The sequence below is a fragment of the Magallana gigas genome, chromosome 4 (assembly GCF_963853765.1).
Source record: "Magallana gigas chromosome 4, xbMagGiga1.1, whole genome shotgun sequence".
NCBI lineage: Eukaryota > Metazoa > Mollusca > Bivalvia > Ostreida > Ostreidae > Magallana > Magallana gigas.
Genome location: NC_088856.1, coordinates 20211949 through 20221803, shown reverse-complemented (window position 1 = coordinate 20221803; position 9855 = coordinate 20211949). Strand labels below are relative to the sequence as shown.

At 30.9% G+C, this 9855-nt stretch overlaps 1 long non-coding RNA gene across 1 annotated transcript; it reads left to right on the top strand.

Annotated features, from left to right (window-relative positions):
- Positions 1-713: 713 nt before the first annotated feature.
- Positions 714-8972, top strand: LOC117682963 (uncharacterized). The gene is made up of 4 exons (XR_010712942.1): positions 714-804; positions 1204-1479; positions 2219-2410; positions 5534-8972. It is a non-coding gene; the product is annotated as an uncharacterized lncRNA (long non-coding RNA).
- Positions 8973-9855: the final 883 nt, after the last annotated feature.

Sequence of the window (9855 nt, the reverse complement as noted above, 5' to 3'; positions counted from 1 at the left end):
ATTATTACAGTAAAGGTAGAGTTCTCACTTTTAATTTCAATTAATATTAAAAATTGAGATATTTACAGTGTATTGCTTAATCAGGTACATGTACATATATTCTTCTTTTGATGAGGCATTAAGCATGATCTCTAATCTATTTTCGGGATTGCCATGGACAATAATGTTATTTTTATGTAACAACTATGTAATTGTTCTTCTTTAAAAAAAATGTTAAAAGATTATGGAATGTTTCTTTTCGGGGACATGATGAATGAGTATGGATTAATTCTGCTCTAAGACACAATGTCTTGCATAACAGGAATGTTTTGTGTTGTTTGACTCCTTTACTCTGTGACACAAAGCTTGACAGCGGGCAGAGAAAAAAAGAGAGAAAGAGAGATAGATTGATTAATTGATTGATCGATTGATTGATTTTGTTGTACGTCTGTAAATATTTTTTATGTAAAGCATTGAAGGAACATGCTTTTTTGTCTAACCTTGAAGAGTTTCCGTGCTATCTGCCCATAGTGAATAGTCATCGGAACTATTAAACTGCAGCATTTGATTTCCCTCGTTTTTAATTTCAGAACACCTCTGGTATTATCCAAGTCGTTAAGTCTAACTAAAATTTGTTTACAAGCAAGAACAGATCTGCATCCCCGATAAATAAGATTATTTTCGGTAATGCAAATACAAACTCATATTGATTTTTCACGTTTAAAGACGGATTAATACCAGTTTAAAATAACAGTAAGGCCGAGATAGTTGCAGAAGCTTCCATTTCATTTCGAGGGACTAAGATGTATTTTTATCATGTCTTCGGTGAGTAATTAGATTTACAAAATATTTAGGAGATTATTTAAATTTTTAATTTAATAAAAATGATGCAAAGACAATTAAGAAAACTTCTAAGCATAAAACAACAATGGAGTTTTATCTTATTAATATTTTGTTTTAAAGAATTGTTTTGTGTTGCAATCATGTTTAAATTCTTTATCAGCTCTGATAGGGTTTTTTGAAGTTTGTGAAATATGATTGATAAAACAGAAAATTTTAATTTGATCAATAAATTATCATAGACATTGTTTTCCTTTTAAAACATCAAGAATAAATTAGATTTAGAATTTAAGTTTAAGATGTTTATCAATTATAATTTATTTTATAGTAGAAGTGATGTGTGTAGTATTTATAATGAAAAGATGATCAAATATTTTCCTTTAGGAGTTTTCAGCTTTATGACACTTGCACATACCCATGCTACCAATACAGAGTTCACACGAATTGAAAATGGAATATTGGACGACCTCTATGTTCATTCACAACAATCCGTTTTGTTGAACAGCTTGGCATCATGCTCAGCTCATTGTTCTCAAAGCGTCGGTTGTAAGTCATATACTTGGAAGAATGCCACATCCAGCTGCGTGTTGTTGTCAACGGACATTACAAGAAACTTGTTGGACCCGTCAATTCCCCAAGACATTGCAGTATACACTAAATGTAAGTTTTCTTTAGAAATCATGTCAAAATCAATATCCAATTTGGTAAATACATTCATTTTATCCATTCATTTTATACATTCATAAACGCATTTACTTATCACCGACGGGAAACAAGATAGTATGAAATTACTGTATATTAAGTTATTTTTGCGTTAACTTTTAAATCGAAGAATACTTAACTCAGGCATTACATTTGGATTTTTGCTAGTAAGAATAAAGGAATATTTTAATCGCAAAAAATGACTGACGCAAGATAAAAACGTTACACACAGATTCCTGTGGTTTCATCAATATTCGTTGAATTCCAATTCTCGTGGATTTCGTCTTTAAGTTGATCGACGAAATTAAATGTTCATTGAAATGCAATTTCTATTAATATTTTGTACTGATGGGGTTATTGGCCACGAATTTACATATCCTTAAAACTGTGATTTTCACTTAATCCATGAAAATTAATACCCTTGAATATTAATGAAACCACAGTATTTAATATCTGCTAATTTTGTAACGTGCGAAAACGCCCGGATGTAAGGTATCCTTACTGTTTGTTAAAACACGTTTTTTAATCATTGAATCGATGAATAACAATTCAATTTTTCATTGCGGTTATTTGGATTATTAAAAACCTAACAGATACGAATACACCCATACTCAGAGACTTTGACCTTTAAACATACAGCATCATAATCTAAAAAATGACATTTTATTGTGTAAATCATCTGTTATTCTTGATACAGATTATCGCCGCTGCTCTGAGTTTGGATACGAACAAATTGATGGCATAAATGGATATTGTTTCAAAAATTATGGTGTAAAGAAAGCATACTCTGAAGCACAGAACACGTGTCGAAACGATGGAGGACATCTTGTACGGATATCAACATGGACAAAACATGGACACATTCAATCGTTCATGAAGCTGAAATCAAGTATGTATCAACATTATTTTGTCATTATTTTTAAACATAAAACTGTTTTCCCATTCAACGTAAGAATTCTAGATTATTTTTTTAACATTTTTGTAAATTGATAAAAAGTCCTCAATGTCTGGACTGGTTTTCGCGATTGAGATACATTGTAACAATTTCTTGGTGAGCAAATATGTAACACAGTTACTAAGGTTAATATACTTATGATAATCACTTTTTAATTAACATCTAGTGTGGTTATAAATCGGCATTTTTTCAATCCCATAATAATGAATAAATCAAGAAATATCGACTGTTTGATTTATACCTCCTGCTGCCATGAGAGATGCCATAATGATTGAACTTTAATATATGACATCACACTATCCATTCCTTTGTTTTATCAATTTAACTAAATTAATGTCATTCTCGCTCTACACTGAAACATTTTTGCGAAAATTGTACATTATCCATTTGAGACAGTTTTTTGTTTTTGTTTTTTTTTTCCTTTGGCATTCCGTTATATTTGAGTTGACGAGTACAAACCATAAACATTGTAAACAAATATTGAACATTATAGAATATATCATTTTGCGTTATTTAGACATAAAAAATAAAATGTGTGAGCGTTTTTCAAAACATCCCAATTACACTTAACTTCTAAAGTTGAGGCGTAGAAGTTTTACTTGGGTCGAACATTTACTCGGGTATCATTTTCAATACTGAATATTAAAATCAAGTTTGTTGAATAAAGATTCATATAGTTGTTAGATGTAAGATTTTAGCGTCGTTGAATTCCGATTGTGACATCAACAACGTTTAGAAATACAGACTTTGGGTTAAATTAAGGTAAATGAGTCCAACCAGCACATATTTTACGCTGTGAAATTTGTGTTTCGTAATTTTGACAATACAAACATTAAAAACATGTGGGAAATATATTTGTTTGTTTGATAGTTTGTTTTTTAATTCAAAATAGGTAAATTCTATCATACATCATATAATTATATATATATATTTTAAATGTATGCAAATGTTCATTAGATCGAAAAAATGATACCAGATCTGGTAGACTACTAGTAATTGTTCTTGAACAATTAGAGGTCTTTTTATCTTATTAGTTTTCATGTCTTGTTTCCATATAATTAATAAATCATTTTATCTGTGTTAATTTATGAAAAAAGTCAAAATCTTAAATATGCAATTTTTTTCGTTTGACCTTGACCATTGACCTTGATGTCATATTGACTGGTAAAGGTCAACATTTCAATTTAAAGTGGTTTGATGACCCTCAATGTAAGGTTCAAAAGTTGTAGGTGGTTTTTTTTACAAACTTAAGAAACTTTCAGGGGCGATAACTGATAGAAGAGGGCATCGGGTCTTTTTGATATGAATTGATGGAAGAAGCCCCTTAATGTACTGATTACATTAGTACATGTACAAGTTTGAAGTCTCTACCTAGTAGCGATAACAAGCATTTCGAACAATAGGGGCAATAACTTTTTAATTGATTAAAGGTAGAAGTTAAGGGGTTATATTTTATGTCCTACTACATCCATGGAAAAAATTTTCTCTTCCACCCTAAACAAGAGAGATCTGAAAACTCATTATATAACGGATTTCCGAATGAGATTTGACCTTTGACCTATATGTCATTTTGGTAGACGCTTCCATCCCAAGTAGTATGGAATCTCTATGACAAATACAAAAAAAAGTTGGAACTGTTTTATAGAAATTTAAATACTTTCAGGGACAATAACTACTAGAAGGGGGCATCATATCCTGTCGATATGAATAGATTAAAAAAAACCTAACTGTACATTGGTACATGTAAAAGTTTCAATTCTCTATCTCTTATGGTTTCAGAGAATAGCGATAACAGGCTTTTCGTACACAAGGGCAATAACCTTTTAAGTTTTGGGAGTTATCAAACAAAGGGTCATTTGGTACCATAACTATTAATGCTCAATAACAAAAAGAAAGAAATGTTTCAATATCTCCAGAAACAAAAAAGCTGTCCCTGGGAAAAAAAGAAGAAGAAAAGAATAACAAAAAAACACAAAAAATACAAAAAGTATTTCACTTAAAAGGTGAAACGACCTAATGAATCAGTATCAAAATAGATTTGGAAAAAGACATCAAGTGTAAAAAAAAACCACTGTGTTCAAAATCAAAAGTCCAAAGGGCAATACAAAACAGGAGCAAAGCAAACACGGACCTCTGAAAAATAGAGGACTGGTATGATCAGGTGACATGGACTTATGCTCTTTGTCGTAGTCGGATAAAAACCCGGAAAATCCGTAGACAGTAATGTGATTAATTAGGTCGAACAATAGGTATGAAAAACGTCAGTCATCATGCGACCCAGTGGACTACTCAGTATCGTATTTCTGGCAAGGTCGTTGGTCGTTTGAACAACCTTTTAAACAACTTGCATTTTAAAGTTGTTTTGTTCTTTTCTTTGGACATCAAATAATATGTATTGAATATCTATTTCTAGATCAATTAATTCTTTAAGACATATAGAATCTTAAACATAATCGCAAAGATGAAGTCAGCATCATTTAAAAGATTAAGATATTCAAAGATATTTGTTACTCAAAATAAAGAATATATATTAAAATAGAAACCGTTTGGGTTTATTCACCTATCACTTAGGTTGACATTTTATTTAATTCATAATTTGAATATATTGACAACATTTTTTAAAATTATACCTGTGTTTTTTTCGCTTACCTAACACGATGTTTGAAAAAAAAACTACGATGTTTTGGTCCATTGCAATTTCCTCGGCAATGTTTGGTAAAGAAGAGTATATCTCTGAGAAAACCATTAAGTTCGGTTCAGATATAATTTTAACAAAAATGATAAGGAGTAAAACCATAAAATATGTTGCATCTTAATTAAAAAACATTGCCACCTTCATTTAAACTTTGTTTTTCTGTACTGATACATGTGTAGCTGATAACAATTATTACACATATTACAATAAATGATGGCGAATGTGGTGATAAATATGAATATAAATACGACGATTATGATGATGATGATGATGATGATGATGATGATTTATAGAATTATGATGATATTAGGATTTTAGGATGAAGTGATTTTGACTGATTCTATTATTCATGTTTTGAATAGGTAGAGAAATATATATTGATGGAACTAAAATCTCTAATGGAAGTTGGTGTCTTTCTGATGGAAGCCCGATGTTTCTGGATTGGCGGTCAGGGGAACCAACGGGCGGTGATGGCGAAAATTGTGTTATTATTTTTGATGACGGGACGTACAATGATGTTTTTTGCAATTTTATGATTCCTTTTATGTGCGAAAGACAACTCAATGTATAAGTTTCAAAATTTTAAAAGTTTATAAAGATTTTAAAAAAAAAATCAAGACGAGCTACTAAAATACAGATAATGAAAATGACACATTTTGTTTAAAGAAAGTAATTGACAAACAAGATTTTTAGCTTATAATGTAAAAGATTTTTTTAAAAATGCAATGTTTCATTCTTTATCGCAGACAACAGAGATTTAAAGATAACTATATCTTATTATAACAAACTAACAATTTATAAGATATTTGATCAATAGTGTTAATTATGATATCGTATTTTTTCCAAGTGTATGATTAGTCTATTCGGTCACGTGACTCTGCTGTCAATTCTGTTATTAACTTTGTTACAAAAATCAAAGTACTGAAGTACTGACGGGAGTTGATTTTAGCGAGTATCATTTATTTTAAAATCAACTTATCTTGCATGGCAATTAGTTTCTAGTCTGAATTTGAATTACGCACCTTTTTATTATATGAATTTTAGACTTTTCCGACAAGAATTTCGAGAAACCCCATATGAATAATGTTGTGTACTATTTAAAGATAGATTTAAAACTATGTATACGTAATCGAAGCAATTCTAAAAATTTTATGAATCCAAGCACTATCGATATCGAACTCTAGTCTCGTTCAACCAGACGCTCAGCTGTCTCCGTTAATCTCCGACAAGCAAGAGAACCTTTCTGCTTGTTGGAGATTTACGGAGACAGCCGAGCATTTGGTTGAACGAGGCTATGTTAAACTCTGGTGTAGGAATACATGAGACTATAAAAATATCTTAGTTGTTCGTAATATATAAAATCCTACTATTTTCAAAGTGTTTATTGATAAGTTTTCTTGAAAAAACAATGCTTCAGCATACGTTACTTTGAGTTTTTCTATTATTTTCAAGAACTAAGTCTTGTCAGCAGTGATGATTTGTGCTTAGGTCCAAACACTGTTTCACTTTCGGTTTGCCAGAGTAACTGCATAGGAGAGTTGATTAAAATCAGCTCCCAAAAAAGAAAGAAAATTTAGCCTTACTTTACTTCAAATAGATTTTCATGACAAAATACTGGTTAAGGCATTTGTGACATCGTACATTCACAATACCAAAGTCAACGCCTATAAATCATGAGCCAGACACTTTTTGTTATACTCTTGAATAGAAATCGTTTTTGTTTTTTATTGTGAAAAATTATAGCCTTTCAATAAATCGGTCAATGCATGGTTTTATAGACCTGATGGGAGTATATCAACCTCGTCTTTTTGCGATTTATTTTCATCAGGTCTATAACATCTTTTGTTACATTCAGTAGTATTTTCTCACTATATAACTCTATATAGACGAATAGTCAATAATTGTAATATTTGCTCGTCCGAAAAATATTAACCGGTCAATATTTTTTTAATATTGACTGGCTAGGAATAAGATCTAGAGAACAATCCTTCTATTTCAAATAATCGCCTCTGATTTGTTGATTCGTAAACGATGACGCGAATAACTCTTCGCGACTCCAAAACAAGATGACGTCATAATAGACAGTCAGTCAAGGCAAGTAAACAACAGACCCGCAATGCGACGGTTTGCTATCATAACTGATATAAGGAATTGCGAATTACTGTGAAGTTAAATCAGGTAGAACATCTGTATGTTAATTCTTACGGTCGGCGGAATATCACCAGTGGCCGTTCGATGCCGAGGATATTTTAGATATGAACTTTGTACAAAAATGAATTCGTGAATTCTTTGTTGAGCTGAGAAAATTACGGCGATCTGTTTTCAATTAATTTTTTAAATTTTAGTTTGTTTCTTCATATAACAAAACAAATGTTGACTGTGTTTCGGGAACATTGATTATATTAGCCCCCTTGGGACGAAAATATTGCCCTCCGCTTCGCGTCGGGCAATATTTCGTCCCTCAGGGGCTAATATAATCAATGTTGCCCTCAACCCCAGTCAATATTTGACAATGTATAGTATTGACCTGATCAAAAGGCTAAACTTGTATAATAATACAAGTGTTGAGCATGAACAACTTCAGAATTGAAATTAAATGTTTTTCAGCTTGAATATGGCAATTTCTCTTAATATTGTATGCATATATTGCCTTCTTTAATACATGAAAAGAAATAGTGATTTTTTTGTGAGATTGATACCCTCATATATAAAAATACTTATTCATAAGAACTTCGATTACCATTTTGAAATGATATTTTATCCAAAGATTTAAATGGTCCTTTAAGACATTATTTTAGGCATTTTTATTACATGAGATGTCATTCAAATAACCCTGACAAGAAAAAAACCACTCAACTTCCACAAACCCAGCCCTAAACGTTAAGTTTGACTCTAACTTTATGTCCAGATAAAACTATTAACCGTTAACTTGTTGTAAACTTTTTTTAAAAAGAAGTTTGTTGAATATTTTCTCTCTCTCAAAAAAAAAGTATTGATAAATAAATACATGTTTACCCTGAATATTTATTTGTGAACATTTTTTTGAAAAGTGGAATCAGTTTTAAGCATTATAAAAATTTAATAGCATATAGCTAATTATAAACTAAAAATAACCTGAGCTGAAAACTCAAGTGGCCTATTCTGATCACATTTTGTCCGTCGTCCGTCTTTTGTCCGTCCATCTGTAAACTTTTCACATTTTGAACTTCTTCTCTAAAACCGTTTGGCCATTATCAACCGAATTTGGCACAGAGCATTCTTATGGGAAGGCAAATATGAATTACAGAAATGAAAGACCGATCTTTATTCAAAGCAGAGAAAACCTCAAAAATGTAGAAAAAGGGGGTGCATTTTTAAAAATCTTCTTCTTAAGAACTATAGAGTCAAATTCATCGTAATTTAGCATATATAATCATTATGGAAAGGAAAATGTAAATTACAAAAATTATGGGATAATTCTGTTTCAAATCTTAGTTATTACGAAAATAATAATAAAGGAAATGCATGTTTCAATCAGATTATACCTTCGGGTTCGGTATTCCATACTTCTAAAACGGGACGGGGTAAAAGTAGGTTCTTTGTTTAAAGCAGCCATGTTATAAACGAGTCGATCTGACAAATGTTGTGCAACAGTTGGAGTGCAAAGGGGATCTTTGAAACATGAAGATAAATTGGTGCCGATTTTGAGTAATAAATTGAGGTTAAATATTTCAATGAGTTGACAGTTTTCACATTTTACGGTGGTGTTATGTAAGCTTATTTTGATTTTCGTTTCATTTTCTTATTATTTAAGCTATGTAACTTGGGAAACTATCGCCTGTATTTTGTAATTTTTACGTATCAAATCAAACATAGACTTTGGTATATTTAGACAGTTGACTGTTGACTGAAAATCTGATGTATCAACAAAGTACTAAAATACAATTCATTCTATCGGTAATTTGGTATGATCTTTTGCGTAATTGATTAATGCAATGTGTTTTGTTGAGATGCTCAGCATTTTCTCGAGTTTACTCAGTTTGAACAGAGTTTAATATCGCTGACGGAAATACGTACTAGGTATATATATGATTCATTTTGAAAATTAAATTGTGCTTTTTGTTTTAGTGTATGTTTCGTTGGTTAAATTGTTTACAATTTCTATTTACTAACACTATTTTAGTGGTAATCTTCAAATTATAGACAGGATACAGAGATTTGTTCACAGATATGAGGCCATTTTTGTTTACATTTTAAATGCTGAATAGGAAATACCAAGTTAAAAATCTAGCAGAAATGTGAGCTCTGTATCTTGCTTATAATTCTAAGATTGACGCTGAAATTTTGATTGATCATTAAAAATGTCTCGCTAAACGTGAAATACTTGTACAAAAAATTTGAAAGTTGATATGCTGAAACTACTTTCTGGGGCCCTCTTATTATACTGTGAATTATATGAATTCCACATTAATTTTGATAGAGTTTCAGACAAGAGTGAATAAAATCAACACCGTAAAAACAGTTTCCATAGTTCTGACACATTTTGTTACGGGATAAAGGCATTATCGCTATTCCTAAGAATATATTACAGCAGGAAATTATCCTGGTTTGTAGTCATTTATTGTGTTTGAATAAAGATGAAAATAAAGGTGAAAATAATGGGTAGGTCTTAGTAAAATAGAGTGATATGCCTGTCAATACATTG